We start from the raw sequence: 17431 nt of genomic DNA, 5'->3' as shown, positions 1-17431 counted from the left end.
ACATTCATATCCTCTTTGATATTAGTTATTATGCAGTTGCATCATCTTCTTCAAATGTCATGAGGACACATTCAAAGCCTCTTCTTCTTTCTCCATCTATTTCAGGTTTAGGTTTGACTAGAAGGCTCCTAAGCAACATTCAAAGGATTCATCATTGTCTTTAGATCTTGTTCTTTATTGGCATGGTCTTGTTGTATCATCTTATTTATGGTTTAAGTTTCTTAGATATTGCTAGCAGCATTGCATTGGTAGCGATGTTAGGGAACTCACAAGAGGACTTAGTTATGTGAATGTTTATCTTCCACTTGTGCATTTGTTATAGTTAGTTTTATGATGATTTTATGAGTGTAATGTTATTTATTTAAAAAATATTTATTGCTATGTTTATTTGGTTAGTTAGTTGTCCTCTGGGGTTCTTTAGTGGGGCGTTACAAATCGAGTCAACATAAACTTCCACACAACCTTTTTTTTTTAAATTGTGTCTCACCACTATTCAATTACACCATTATGTCAGGACACTAACTAATTGACATGGCAAGAATGTAAAAATATTGTCACTTGAATTGTCTAATGACTAGATGTTTTACAATCATCTTCTATTGCTATATTATGTTCTAGATAAGCCATTGATCTTGAAAGTCCATCTAACCCTCTCTAAAATATGAACTAGCAACTGGGTATGTGTAGGATCATGGTGTACCAAAAAGTGGCGATATGAAAAACATAGCCTTCTCCACTCGCCTAAAAACGCGAAAAATCTGTGTTGACTTTTTAGTTGGCTTGGATAATCTTTCATATTTGTTTCTTTGCATGTTTTTAGGTTCTTCATTGGTGTATGGTGGATTTCATTATAGAACTAAGGTTTATGTGGTTGGATCTTTGTTTGGTTTTACTTGATAGTGTAGTCTTCCAATTTTACCATGTACAATTGTAAATAGAATAAATGATAATTAAGTGGATTAATTGGTTAAGTCTTAATATATGTTGATTCATCCCCCTCTCAAAGTTTGGAAGTGTTCAACAAGTTATAAATATCCATCTTATATTATAAGGGGTGGATTATGTTGTTAATTGGTTTATTTTAATAGTTGATCGGCTTTCTTCTTTCTTAAAGAGGCATATGCACTATTATGCATGTGGGCATGTCATTCATAGTTAAAGTTCAAGGAGACATGTAGACTTGCTAAGTTGTATACACGTGAGCTTGTTGTGAATGTTAGACCCCAATGATCATTATTGAAGTTTGAAAACTCTTCAAAGGTGTTTATATTTATTTCAACCAAACTAAAATCTTCTATAGATTAAAATCCAACTAAGAGAATACCCAAATAGAAGAATGAATCCTTGTCAAATTTATCATTTTAGAGTTGTATTCCATTAAAATTATAACGATCAATAATATTAAGATATTAATCAATATATTCCAAAAATAAAGGTTGCCAATTAAGAAGGGGATTTAAGACTTTCAAAAGTACACACCCATTTCAAATTCAGCAACTTTACAACCATTAACTGTAGATGGATTAAATACAAATCTATCTGCGACCTTATACATTAAGATCCTGACATTTCCAGCATCCAAAAAAAGAAGTACCTACCAAGCACACACACATGTAAAAAAAAATAACTAATTAAAACACACATGCATGCAAATGGATTTTTGATTTCATTGCCCTTTTATCTTCAAGGTCTTGCAATTAACATTTGTGCTCTCGGATTCTTTTAACACTAAGCACAAGAAGATATGAAGAATGAATATTTCAAGATGAATGCAAAGTAATCAAAGATGCAATATGGATCAAGAAAGCAAAATGCAAGAATGCGTGAAAGATATGAAAAGATGCAAAAAATGGATGCTCCCCAAATGAGGTAGAGAGGTTGTTTAAATAGAAGTTCTTCAGATGGATCCTGATTGTGGGATGAATGTGGGATAAAGAATAGGATTTGATAGTTTGATCCCACGTGTGTGAGGTGGATGGAAATGGGTAGAGGAAAAAGCATAAATGAATTATGTAAATGCTTATGTTTGTGAAAATGGATAGATAATATTATTATTATTAAATATATAGATGATAGATGATAGAATAACAATATTATTAAATGATAAATGAAATATGAGATAATAATAATATTAATAATGGATAAATGATTTAATATAGATATTATTGATGATATATAATAATATTAATGAATTAATGATGGATAAATAATAAGATTAATGGATAAATTATCAATAATAATATTATTAGTGATAATATTAACAGTGAGGTTGTTCATCAAAATTGATCCAAAAAATGGCTAGTGGCTTCCAAATATATGGATTCAAGTGTTGTGGTTTGGAGGTCATGAACTTATTTGGTTTGTCCAATGTTCCAATTCAGTTTTCTAGTGATGCTTTGATTGGAACGTGAAGTTATGATATTCTGAGTTCTGTGTTATTAGTTGGCTTGGTTTCTAGTTGACTATGGTGATGTATCCTACTTGGATCATATTGTTTGTGTCTATGTTTGCTTTGGATAATGAGTTTGGTTAGTTTTGGGTTTCACCATGGCGTATGGAGATCTGCATTGTGTAGTTTACACTGGAGGATATTTTGGGTCAATTGGTTAACATGCTTTAATGTTTATCTACACATTTCATTTGATGCCAACTTTGGAGGATGTGTTAGCGTGTTTGATACATTGGAATCATTTGGAAAGGATGCGTTGTGGCTTATTTGGGTCCTCTCTATCTCCCAGAGTGAACTAGAATGGATATTTTAGGTCCAAGTGGCCATTTTTTTGTAAAATTGTTTTTTTCTATCTGTGGCCAACCTAGTTAAGGGTTTTAATGATTAATCTTGTATATAAATTTTATAATGAATAAGTGTCTATATTATCATTATAAAAAAGAGTTACTCATATTCCAAAACAGATGTGGGTGGAAAGAGTCATACCCCAAAAGTTCAAATAGGGCAATACTCCAAAAGAACCAAAAAAGTAATTGTGACAAGACACTATTATGCATGAGATCAAGAACATTTGGAGGAGGTGGTGGGTACTAGCCGTTTGGTTTACCCTATGTATAAAATGGGTTTGAAGTGTCCATGGAAGTTTTCCAACCATCATTACCCATCAAAATGTGTGGTGTAGACAAGCCTCAAATGAAGAAAACATACTTCATGATGAAGCCACATAATGCCAAGCTCTAGAACCAAGGAGATCTATTGGAATTGCAATATTTAACTATCACAAGTGCCTTAACTATCACATTCTGTCTATGAAGAAGTAGAAGAACTGATTGATATAGTTCAAGGCCATGTGATATTTTGGTTCAATAGAAAATGTTTCAACTCATCAATATATTATGCACAACACTAATATCCACATTTCCCAAGTTTCTCACAATATTCACTTTTGAATCTCTCCTTAGTTTATTCCCCTTTACAAGAAAAGGGGCACTTAAGGGTTACTTTGGATTTTTGTTTCTTGTCTTGCTTATTATTTTTCTTATCCCTATTTTTGTATTTATTTTCCTTTCTATTTGAAGCCTTTTATTTTTATGTTCCTTGAATAACAATAAGACCACATGGATTGTCAAACTCTAGAGTACTCATCTACATGAGCTTAGACTACTCTTTGGATAGTGAGGTAGAAAAATCATCAAGTGACAATGCATAGTCCATCTAGTTGCAAGAGCATCCTTAGTAACATGCAATATAGGAACAAGTAATGGATAATCAAGAACAAATTTCACATGGACAAAAATAATCAACTAAGATTCTTATTTGTCAATAACACACTATTTCAACGTTAATCATAGTTATTTGATTTTAGTGAAAATCTTCTAGATGATGCCAAGATTAGTGAGATACAAACTAATCTACTCATTCTTTAATAGATAAACTCTCAAAGCATCTTGATTTTTAGACAAACCCTCTAATGTAGCCTAAATTTGGCCGAGGATGTGGTAGAGGCAATGTGTATGTAAATATTATGAGAAATTGACCTTCACAATATTCCATAGACTTTGTCACACTTGTTACACCATTTTTAATTTTTTTTGTAATAAGTGAAGTGAATGTTCACCTTTTGTACTCATATTGATTCGACGTAATCCCCATTCTTTAGAAAGTGTAGACAAACCCTTATCTGATAAGTAGGAGATGGGTTCCAAGCTTAGAGAGCTTAACTTTGGAGGAAACTCCATGGTTAAGAGCGATCAAGATGGAGTAGTATAGAGACGGGTGACCTCCCAAGAAGGCCCAATGCCACCTTTGTGAACATCACCTGGATGTGAGGAGTACTTAGTGTGCCATTCATTCTCACAACAAATGGGTTCTTGTAATTGATTACTCAAGAAACATGGGTCAATGATTTTGACTATAATGTACAAATCTAACATAAAATCCAAGACACTTCACTAACATAAAGACAACATTGAAAATAAATCTCAAAATTATCTTCAATTAACATTTATTTTTAATCATTGAACTAAGTATTACCTACTTTATATTTATTCTTTTAATTTAACTATGACAAATTATAAGATTATATAATGTCCCAACTAGACATTTACTCAAACAAATTTAGATTTAATTTATTGCATTGACCTAGTTAATTTAGGAGAACATAATAGAAATAAGGGCAAATATGAAACAACTTGGCTTAAATTAAGGACGAGGGACAAACAAAGTCGCCGTCGCTTTCCAAAGCACTCATGACAGTCGGATTAAGGCAAACCTCTAATTCAACACTTCCTCCACCTTCTCTACCAGGATAAGCAGATATCTTCCCATCTAAACGGTTGAACGCTCCACCCCTAGCGGCCACGGGTCGTCCCCAACCAAAATCATTCTCATACATCTCAAACCGCGGAGAACTCCCCATCAGCACACAGTTCTTTTGAAACTCTTCCAGCCTATACACCACCGCCTCCTCGCCCCACTTACCAATCCTTTCCCTTATAACCCCGTCCATATGACCTGCAATTATACCGTTCAACAAACCCGCCAAGAAGGAAAGAGGCAAACTGTCAAGCTACCCACAGGTGGCGGTCACGCGTATGCTCTGAATACCATTGCCAAAGTAAGAGCTAGGCACCGCAGGAAGTAACCGGGGCCGACAGTTAACGGACAAACGAAATATCGTGTGCTCGTCCGGGCAGAGCCTACGGGCCCGCGTGACGGCACCCTCTACCCAGCTCCTAGGTTGCACCGCCATGCCATGCATAGCATGTGCCCATCGCACACATATTTGCATGGCGTGTGCCCATCGCACACATATTACAAATTCCATAATTTCACTTTTATCCTTTTGTTGTCCGTAATTCATTTATTTTTATTAACTCAGCTGAGATAAGCACAGTCTGACCGTAACTATTGCAGAAAAAATTGCCAAAGAACTAGAAATTCAAACTGGACGAGGGAAACGCAAGAAAGAAGACAGGATGCATTCCATTAAATTATTATTATTTTTTAATTCCGTTAGATTATTTTATCATACGATTACCTTTTTCCATTTTATTTTACAATGTAAATTTATAATTTTTATAAAATAATATTTTTTTAATTATTTTTTATTTAATATGAAAATATGGTTATAATTTTTTAAACTTAAACAATAAATTAATATTCTTTTAATTAATTCTAATCATATTAAAATATTATTATGGGTACTTTTTATTTTAAACAAAAAGTTAATATATTTACTTTATTTTTAAATAAATTTACATATTTATTTCATTTTATTTAATCATATTTGTTCTTATTCATTTAAAATTGTGAAATATAAATTATAAAATACAATTTAATATAAATATAAAATATAAAATATAAAATATAAAATTTAATTTAAAATATAAAATTAAATGTAAATATTAAATATAATGTTAATATGAAATGTAAACATATGAAATGCAAAAAATAGTATAGAACTTGAAACTTAGAATAAAATAAAAATTAAATAAAGAATATAAATTTTGATGTAAAATTTGAAATGAAAAATTTTAGTATAAAATAGAAAACATATAATTCAATGTTCAATATTAAATCTAAAAATATAAATTTAAAGTTTAAGAAAATTATTTAAAAATATGTTGATAAAATATAATTTTAAAAAATGACAAATAGTTTAAATATATATAAAAAAGTTCAACAAACATAAATTTAGTTTAATATAAATATAATATAATTTAATTTAATTTAATTTAAAACATTTAATAGTACTGTTGATCACTCCTCCATTATAATATCATCAAGTCTTGTAAATTAAACAATTTAGTTAACAAATTAATTTGAAAAGTAATCATTAAAAATTGTTGGAAAATAATTTTATAATTTTATTACTATCTCAACTTGCCTTACATCCATTGTTCTTGGTATCTGGTTAAGATCAATAGAATATGGTACATTTTTATCATTACATATAATTTTATTTACATTAAAGTTTATAGCTTCTACAAAAAGATCTTCTTACTTTTATTATAATTATTTTCCCTCTTAGATATTGAATGTATTAATAACATTTACAAACATACACTACTATATAAGTCAAGAAGTACAATATGCAAATGATCTCTCTATCTTGAATCTATAAGGTACTCCTTCCATGATCCATTTGTTGAACGGGAATGTAATTGAACTTACACATTAAAATAATTCCCCTCCTTTCCAACCATCAATCTAGCATTAATTACTTAATATGCTATCAAAAGCTAAAACTGTATTAACTTGTATTCATTGTTCATAATAGTGTTGATCACGATTCCCCATCACAATGCCATTAAAACCTATATATTACACAATCTAGTTAATAAATTAATTTAAAAAAAAAACCATTCAAAATTGTTAGAAATCATTTCATAACATTTTTTACCATCTCCAGCTTGCATTACATCCACTGTTGTTGGTGACTCATTAAGATCAATAGAAAATGATAAGTTCCTATGTTGTTCAACATGTTGATCATCTAAAGTTGGAACAACATCTACATATAATAAATCAACAAAGTTAATGCATTAAGAGAATAATACATGTTATAATTAATATAAATAATGCATTGAGTGAAATAGTATATAAGATACTTTATATAAATAATTTGTCTTAGATACCTAGAATGGTTTGTTGAAATTCCTGAGTAGGGATAACACTGAGCATTGACGGTTGTGTTCCACAAATTGTATATGCTATTTATTCGATGAAGTATGCGAAAAATGGTTAGAAATTGCATTTTGCTGATCACATAAAGATGAAGTGATGTGCATTTAATAAATCAACATAGCTAATGCATTAGGTGAAATAGTTCATAGTATACTTAATATAAAAATATTAACTTTCTTATTTACCTGGAATGGTTTGTTGAAATTCCTTAGCAAGGATAACATTGAGCATCGATGGTTGAGATCCACAAATTGTGTTTTCTATTTATTTGATTGAGTAAACAAAAAAGATTAGAAATAGTTATAAATAGCATTTTATTGATCATATAAAGTTGAAATGATGTATGCATTTAATAAATCAACATGGATATTGCATTTAAGTGAAATAATACAAGTATGTACTTAACATATAATATTGACATTGTTTATTACCTGGAATGGTTTGCCGAAATTTTTGAGCAGAGATAACATCAAGCATTGATGGTTGACTTCCACAAATTGGACTTGCTATTTATTTGATTAAGTGTGGAAAAATGGTTAGAAATAACAACTATAAAATATTCAATTTGACAAATGAACAGTTTAATTGTTGGAAAATTACCATCTATAATTTGCATTTCATCTATTGTTGTTTGGTTTAGATCAATAGAGAAGGGCAATTGACGTCGTCGAATATTCTTTTGATTGTCCAAACCTACAATGACATATTCTTAACATGTCAAATAAGAGCACAAATTTTCACTATATAAAATACTAAAATAATTGTGAATAAGTATACTCACTATTTTGTTTCTTGATGAGAAGCCTTTCTTCTTCTATTGCTATTTCGGAACGTTTGAAAGCCTTTTTCTTCTTTTTCTTTCTACTACTTCTAGAGGGGAACTGGAATTCTTCATGCTTCACAACTCTTTCATTCAAATCTTGACGAATGGCATTTCATCTTTGATGAATAAATTTACGTTTACACAATTCGCTTGGGCTAAACCAGGGTGCCTTTCATTGCATGGGCATGTCCTCAAAGCCAGGGATTGATGTAAATCTGGAAGCAGATGCAAGAGATGCTTGGAGATCTTTTCTAAATCGATCAACACATTGACTAAAAAAATGTTTTTCACTTTCTCCACTTGGCAAATTTTGGAGTAGTGAATTTATATAGTCAACGGAATTTTGAAAGTTGTCATTGGAAGAATCAAATGATTTTGAGCCATCTATAATGGAAAAAAATATTAATCAAGTAAAAAGTATTTAAAAAATCTTAATATTTCATTACTAAAAATGTGATATTGAAATTTACCTATTCTTTGGTCATCCCCAATCACATATTGATCTTCATTTGGAATACAACCATCTAAACTGAAATTAGAATTAGTTGATTTTAAGAAAAATAAAATTAAATAAATATTTTACTATAAAGCTATATCAAAATTACCAGTGGTATTATTGTCAACACCAAAACTCTCTCTGACATCTTCATCAATAGTAACAACCAATGGAGTAACACCATTTGTAATTAAATAAGATTTATTCAGTTAGTTTTAAGAAAAAAAATTAAAAACTATAGACACAAAACATGAATGTTAAATGACACTTACCAATAATTTGATCTTGCTGAATTGTTTTGCTTCTCTTTAGGAAATCTAAAATCTTCAACACATGCTTGCATGTGTTTCCCCTTTTTGCCCATGGACAATCACACACATATAAATGTGGTCCAAATTTTCTCACAAGGTACCATTTCATTGGAACAGATTGACTTCTTACCTTGTATGTGTTAGGAAGATCATATATACAACAATTTGTATCCGGTATTGTTTTTTACCTCTCTAAAGTAGTTATGTAATACCTTTCTTTTTTAAAGTTTGTTAAAAATCCAGATAACTGTTGATATCTTTTGTTTTTGTAAAATGGCTCTACCCTATGAAGAAATGTATGTATAAGCCAATCCATCCTCCGTGTACATTTTTTAGCACGATCATTTAGATAATGACTTTTGATGTGAAAGTGGTATGATTCTACTGAAGCATTGGTTTCCTGGTTTGAGTGACAGAAGTTTCTAAAAAATTTTACCCACATTGCTGTACAAACATAATCTTCTCTTAGTAAGAAAAAAATAACTAAAATAACATAAACACGTAGAAACAAAAAATGAAGAATTAGACAAACTTACCAACACGACTTTCATCATTGCACCAAGTTTTCTAAAAGTATTCAATAAATTTACACTCTTCTTTGAATTCCTCCATAAATTTGTTTATCATTTGAGCAGTAATGTTTTCATCATCACTCATTGCATACATTATGTCACCTATTCTATCAAACATGCTTGTACCAACATTCTTATTGCTAGCATACCTAGATTATAAAAAAAACATGTCAACTTGTTGGTTCAAACATATAATTCTAAACATATTGTAATTAAAGATCAACTTACCTGTACACATTTTTCAGCCATGCTCTGCATACATGCCAGATGCATAAAAGTACTTGACATTTAAAGGATAGCCTACAAGTTTCAATATAAATCATGATAAGTCACGTCATAACAAATTCTTGTAAATTAATAAAAATCTATTATTATGAGTTGATTTTTAAATATAAAAACTAAATCCAATAAGAACCTGATGGCTTCAATTTCAACAGTTGCATCATCTGTCATGAATGCATTGACATGCCAATCTTCTTTACTTTGTCTCCCTCGTTTATAAACTTCTTTTAACCATTCATATATATCCTCAACTTTATTTCTTGAGGATATGGCCCATGCAATAGGTACACCAGCCTCATGTTCATCAAAAACAAACAAGCTATATAATTGATACTACACATTAATAAAGCATTCATGAATTAATATTTGCAAAAAAGAATAAATTAAAAAATTTAAATTTAAAGTTGACATTGTTTCACTTACACCATATTTATTTGTTGAGAATGTTGAGTCCATTGCAATAATTGAGTTATGTGAATGCTTCAGCATCATTTCTCGCATCCATGGTGTTTGGATTCCAATGATAAATGGAACATTTTCTGCAGTGTTTGGTGTTTTGTAGTAGAAGAAGTTATCTTTCTCCTCTACATGCCATAAACTAACACTTTTTGCATCATCTTCATTATTTTGGGATCTAATTGAGCATACTCTTTTCCATGCATTTAACACATCTTTTCTTAATAAACATGCATCCCTCTGATTCATCAACTGAGTCAATTGATGATCTGAGTAATGTTGTTCACATATTGTGTCAATTCCCACACCCATCAGCAATAAAGATTCAATATAAGACTTGCATTCATTTGACAACCTTGGTGCAAAACAACTCCTTGGATCACCAGAAGGGTCCTCCTTTCCATGGCAAAACTCACCATGAGCATCGCAATGGGTAAACTCGTTATATTAATTATTGCAACTTGTGGTCTACCATAAATGACTCTTACATGAAAGTGACACTGACAACCTCTTTTTTGGATAAACCTTCTTTTCCTTTCTATGTTTTCAGGTTTATTTTTATTATCTTCAAGGCCATATGCACACCAATACCTATTTATAGACACACATCATATATATTTAAATCAATATAAAAAATTAAATATAAAAAATTAAATATAAAAAATGACATGCTTATTAGTTATAGTAAATCAAAGCAAACCTTGAATATATCTTTGTAGTATGGTTGGTAGGGTTTGTTGAGTTGTAGTCTTTATGAAACTTGCATACAAATTATGTCTCTCTACTATCTAATAAACCTTCTCCTTTGACAAATTGAGGGAGTCTTTCAAGAGGTATTGCAACACATAAGTCCATCACATGATTACCATCTCCAATAGGTGTCCATTCAAGGTCCTCACTTGAGAAGTAATTTCCTTGGTTGGGAATGTCTTGCACAAGTAGTTCAATAAGTGATTCCCATTTATTCTGTCTACCCATCCTGAATAAATATAGGAGCAACAAATTGTTATTTGTCCAATTTTTTACCTATAAAAAATACAATAAATCTAACGTTGTCATACATAAATATTATATCTTTGCTTGCTTGATATTATCAACATATATCAAAGCATCTAGCCAATATTCCAACATATGGGTGGTGATACATAAATATTATATGGTTTTTTTATTCATCTTTTTGATAGGTTGGAAATACTAATTTAATTGTCACTCCTTTTGATACCAACATGCTAGCATTTCAAAAACTACCACATATACATTTTGAGTTTTCTTCCATCATGTTTCTTCTTGTTAGAATAGATTTAGGTCACTCATCTTAAGAGAAATAATTTAAGAGTAGTGTGTCGTAAATCTTAAAATTACATAAGATGATGTATGCAATTTCTGAATTTTATTATGTGCAAGCTTATTTCAATTTGATTGTTTTTTATTAAAAAATCTTACATATAATCGAATTCAAAAACTACATACATTATTGTCATGAATTGTGAAAATCTACTAAAATTACATAAAATGAGTTTATTCTTTACATTTTTAATTTATTTTACATTTCAAAAAATAATGTAATGAATCATCTTAAGAAAAATAATGTAAGCATTATTTGTAAGGAAATAATGTAAGCATTATTTGTAAGGAAATAATGTAAGCATTATTTGTAAGGAAATAATGTACGCCAGCTATCTTTTCTTTAGCTGTTGTCTTTTGTTGAGTTGTGTGTTAATGCTTATATTTTATTCTTCCTTATGTATTAGGTTTCAGGGACCCATCAAACCCTGTTTTCCCTTAATAAAAAACTATAGATTTGGATTTTCATGATTCTGAGGTGGAAGATGAATATTTGCAGCATAAGGAGAAGAATGAGGGGGGCTCTAGGGAAAGGAGGTCATCTCACCCCCTTGCCAAAGATAAGAGAAAGAAACTTGAAACCAAAGAGGTGTCCCCGAAAAATGTGAAGGTTATTACCCCAAAAGATTATGATAGCTCCTCAAGTGATGGGTCAGCAGATGAGGAATTTCAAGTGGAAGGGGAGGAAATAGACGATTTCAGTAACTCTTATGAAGATAAGGAAGATAGGAAAAATTCATAACAGTACTCCCTGCCTCAGATGACCTTTGAGGATGATGAAATTGTGGCCTATTCTTAGGACTCTCCAATTGACAATCTAACGATCAACGCCAAATAGTAGCAGAGTCAAATAAATGACCTTCAAGTTAAGGTCATGAACCTTGAAGCAAAGGTGGAGGAGTATAAGAAAGGGTATAAGTTGATGGGGGACGCCTTGAATTGTCTATGTGCTATCATTGATGGGGTTATGAGGAAAGTGGCCATGGGTTTTGTTTCTGGGTAGAGCACGATGAAGAAAAATGAAAAAAAACAAAAGGTGAATGGCAACTTGCAAGATGATGATGAGAAAGAGGATATGTCATGCTCTGAAATTTGCAAGAGTAGATGAAGCATCTGATGAATAATTGGAATCTCATCAATGATGATTAGGCTATTATGGGGTTGGTGCTCTTTTTGGATGGGTTTAATTTTGAATCTTAAGGATATTAGTAGTTTCAGTTTTAGTCTATATAGGTTTAATGCTTTGTTATATTACTATGGACTTATGGTTAAATAGGTGTGCATGCCTACTAAGTTTGTTTGTTTTATTCGATTCTAAAACTCTAATGTTACTATGGACTTTTTATAGTTACTTGTTAGTAGTTTAATTTTCGAAAGAAGGCAGTTTGGTAGGGTGGTTTTGTTTAGCTATGTTGTTATGTTAGTGTTTTGTTACTTTTAAGAGTTGTTTCTATGCTTTCTAGGTGTTGGGTTGTGTGATGTCTAAGGTTGTTTGGTTGCTCTCAGGTTTTTCTAATTTGTGAGGGTTCAGGGCCCTTTCCTTGCTAAAGTAATAAAAACCACTAGGAAATATGGAAGTTTTGAAATTATTATTTGAAGAGAGAGGGTGCAGAATTAGAACAAAGAGTTAATTGCTATCTTATTACATGCACGTGGTGCCTAAAACTTGGTTTTAATTGTCGTGTCCTTAAGTGAAGAAATTGCAAAAAAAATATAAAAATAGGAAACAAATGTATTACAAAATAGAGAAAAGATATCTTTTGCAATGCCTAGTTTTGTTACTTTTTTAGATTTAAAAGTGAGATTTATTCAATATTTGGTGATAAAGAAATGGGACACCTTAAGTTATTATTCAAAACACTAAAACACAAAACACTTTGTGGGTAATTTGGGACACCTTAAGTTATTATTGAACAATTTCTTCTCTCACAAAGAGCCTCTCCTAGCTTCACCAGGATTCAAACGTATGAAAATTGATTCAATTAAAAAATATTGTCTTCTGTTGGAGGTAATAAGGTAAATTTTAAGACTGATGCTTAAAATGTCAAAAGACACACTATGTCTTGTAACATCAGCAATTCCATTTTTAAAACCTTCATAATTTGTTATTTAGCTTGTCCGATAAATGGAACGAGGAGGTGCCAAAACTTCTAATTATTCTCATGGATGAGGAGGAGGAATATCAGTGTTGGCTTAAAAATATATGCAAAATGGTCTCCTTGAATGCTAGGATTGCAGGAAATGCTCTGATAGACATATATGAAAAATGTGGAATAATATATAGACAACGCAACTGAACTGTTTGCAGGACAAGCACAAAAAAGTGGTCTCCTTGAATGTTAGGATTGCAGGAATTTTGTTAGTGTGTGAATTGCAGTTGCCCTGATAGAAAAGGCACCTAAATTGTTGACAAAATGCCTTAAAGAATAATTGCCTCCAACAACGCAGTGAATAAAAAATATTAAAATATTTTTTTTTACTTCACAATTTATTTTAATAATGAAGACAAATCTATGAATGTAGCTATACTTGAAAACCTTAAAAGAAATTTCAAATATTAATGATATGGGGATTTAAAATGAGCTATCTTAACATAAAAATTGTTCCATGCTCATGAGATTGTAATAACAAAATTTGTTTTTATAGAAAAAGAGGAACTGTGCACCTCACTTTTGACACAATACTGCCTGAAATCCTCAAATATGACCAACAATCTCCAGCAAACTAAAAAAAGGAAAAAAAAAATATTAATATAACATTTCACTGTTTTTTGTTCTTTACAAATATAATTTATATAACAATTAAATCATTTTTCAAAATCTGAATCAACCAAAAAATGGCGATTATGATTTATAATGAAATTTATACCTTGAAACCAAAATTTCTGGTTTGTTACTGTTGCTGGATGACTTCAAAGCCAATGTATCATGAAATAAAAAACAAATCAGCACCATATTTTGAAGATGCAGAACATTGATCTGATGGCGGAAAGAAAGAAAATGAAAATATCTGCAGAAAAATTAGAATGCATGTAACTTTTTTCTTATGAGTGGAGTTTGATTTTGTTACGACCAGTTAACTGAGCATCGATAGTCGTAGTTGATACGAATTAAGTTGGCGGACGAAAAGCGAAAAAGTGGAGTCAAAGTGGAGTCATGGAGTTGGACTTAGAGTTATTAATTCTACGAGTAGTATTATTAATTATTTTTTGTCTGGATGGCATTTTCAACAATCAAACCAAGTATGGTCATAACGTAGTAAAGGTTTATGGATACATGCGATGCATGGCATGGCGGTGCAACCTAGGGGCTGTGTAGACGGTGCCCCGCGGGACTGCCCGCCACACGTGTGCGCACAACGCCTGGAAGGAAGAGATCGTAAAGGATTAATCCTGGTTGGCCCGCTCCTTTAAGCGGCTCATCGTATGGGCGCTGAAATGGAACAATTTTACTCGCAGCGGAGGCGGACAAAAGCGCTGGACGTGACCGTCAGGGTCAAGGCCAAGTCTTAACTACAGATCCAGGAGGCTCTAGCAGAGAACGGTCGTAGACAGGGTTAACAGGAATTTTATTGCCATTTGTTCTGCAGAGATTTGACCACGAGTTCAAGAAATTCCAGAGTGAAGTTCCGTCGGCTATGGCGTGGTTGAGCGTGCAACACACGGCAATCCCGTCTTTCAGCTGAGTTACCTGCTAATTTCATATTAAACGATTACTGAAACCCTAAGCAACATACAGAGAATTTCAGCTTCAAATTTTAAAATTCCAGACTATTTCCAAACCAGAAAATATGCACATTGATTTACCTGGACTACAAGCAGTGGAAGGCGATGGCCTTCAAAATTGAGGGCTCCTTTGAGCGCAAATAGTTCTTCGACGGCTGCCGTAACTTCTGTTGTGGTCAGATCTGCAATGCTTAGGTCCTCTGCCGTGGCTTCGATGAAATCTACGCCGGAGTCGTTGCAGAGGATGTAAATACCGCCATCCAGAGGATTAGTTGTTAGCCGGCCGGCCAAAGGATAAAATTTTACCAGTATTTCGGACAGCGTTTCGGCCAGACGTTCTACATGAGAGGAGAATTCGGCTGCAAGAATTTGATAGACGAGGCCTCTTTAAATGTAGTTGACGAACAACATTTGTAAATCTAAGCACGACAGCTTAATGTGTTGAACATCAGATGGAGTGGCTGGAAATATAGTGCGCTTTTTATTAACATGAACCATTTTGCTCTGACGCAGATAAAACACAGAAATGAGATGAAATGGAAGAATTTTAAAGATGTCCACAAGATCCGGCTGTTATTTTCATTGAAAATCACTGATTTAGACCGTCGATCTCTACAGTGGACAAGTAAAAGCTTAATCTTTCCTTTAACGGCAATCTACAGATAGAGTTTTGTATCGTGTTCCACGCAGAAATGAGATGAAATGAAGGCAGTCTAAAGTACAATGATTTCATCTTTAATACATTTCAAGCTTCTCTGGATGATAAACTAAGCTAAATTTCTGGCTGGGCCATCAGGTCGGTATTTTATTCCAATTTGACAGTCCCAACGCTGAAAGAGCACATGCCGAAGATCTTCAAGGCTGGAAAACATCGAGGTTTATTCAAGTAGCAGTTAAGAATCTACGGTGCAGAATCGTTTTCTAAACGTTTAATGACCGCCAGAAAGATCTTAGCGGCTCCCATTAAATCGCGCCGACGCATGTAGTAGGTTAGAATAAAGATCCGATATTTAATTCAATTCTGATAAGATTTCGGTCGCGGCAAGTAATGTGCACATATGAATTTTCTTTGACCTAAGCGCTTTTCTCACCTGGACTTGCTTGTCTGTATTCTTCGATGGGGATGGCATGTGCTTGGAAATGGGCGTTTTTGTACTTGATGGCAATTTTAAATGAACATACAAGATTGAAAAAGCAGTTTGACATCATGAATGTCTCATTCCAGTTTGATATTTTGGAAAAAGCAAATAAGAACTAGCAATTGCACCTTGGTGTGCAATGGGTATGCCGATGAGGTATGGAAGATGAATTTTTGCATACATTTGTGTACTACATGAGATCAATCTATAGGTCATTTAGTGTGTGATGTTGTTTGTGCAACAAAGGTCTAAATGGAGAATGGAGAAGTGATGATGTCAACTACGCATTCATGTATAGGAGTCCAACCTCTTACTTAGGAAGGTAATAAGCCTCCATTACCAATAGGCTCATGTTATGTTTGCAAGAGAGAGAGAGAGAGAGAGAGAGAGAGAGAGAGAGAGAGAGAGAGAGAGAGAGAGAGAGAGAGAGAGAGAGAGAGAGAGAATTGGAATTGGAGAGACAAAGATTTCTGGGAAAAGAGAGATTAAGGGATAAGCTAACAATCTTATATTTGTGATAAAAATTTAAATTATATGTATAAGTTTTGTATCATTTATTTTGTAGATATTGATGTGATCCAATGGAAACAAATATCAAGTTTGATTATTGCTAATAGAAATCAATTTGAGTGCAAGTATAACTTTCTTCATGTGCATCACCACTTGTTGCATAAATTATCAATATGTGAGTTTACAATTAGAGAGGTTGGTCATCGCATTATTTAATAACCCTAAAATTATTAATTATAATTGACTAATCTTAATGAGATTTTTTTTTTAATTAGAACATTTGAAATATTTATATAATTTAAAATAATTATTAATTAGGATAACAATAATATTATAATTGATTATGGAGGCCTTGATCTGGGTATTCGGCTAGGGCATAGATAAATTTGATTACAACGATTATTAGGGTTAAATGCTGCATCTTTTGGCCGATGAATGAACTGCTTTGGTCCCCTGATATCTTGCTTCCTACCGGTCGGTCGTTTATACCGGGAGTTGAACTCTTACTGATTATGGGTCTCTCTTGATTGTGGTATTCGGGCTCCTACCAATAAGAGTATCCATCCCGGCTGCTCGGCCTCTTTCAGTTGGTGATTCTGTCGCTCACATAGGTCTATTGTACTTGTCCCCAACAAG

The 17431-nt window shown here is 32.3% G+C and overlaps 1 pseudogene; it reads right to left on the bottom strand.

The window, feature by feature from the left end:
* Positions 1-4646: 4646 nt before the first annotated feature.
* Positions 4647-15728, bottom strand: LOC131054641 (BAHD acyltransferase DCR-like; annotated as a pseudogene).
* Positions 15729-17431: the final 1703 nt, after the last annotated feature.

This window comes from Cryptomeria japonica, chromosome 8, assembly GCF_030272615.1.
Source record: "Cryptomeria japonica chromosome 8, Sugi_1.0, whole genome shotgun sequence".
In the NCBI taxonomy this organism is placed as follows: Eukaryota; Viridiplantae; Streptophyta; class Pinopsida; order Cupressales; family Cupressaceae; genus Cryptomeria; species Cryptomeria japonica.
This window is presented reverse-complemented; position numbering and strand designations above follow the sequence as displayed.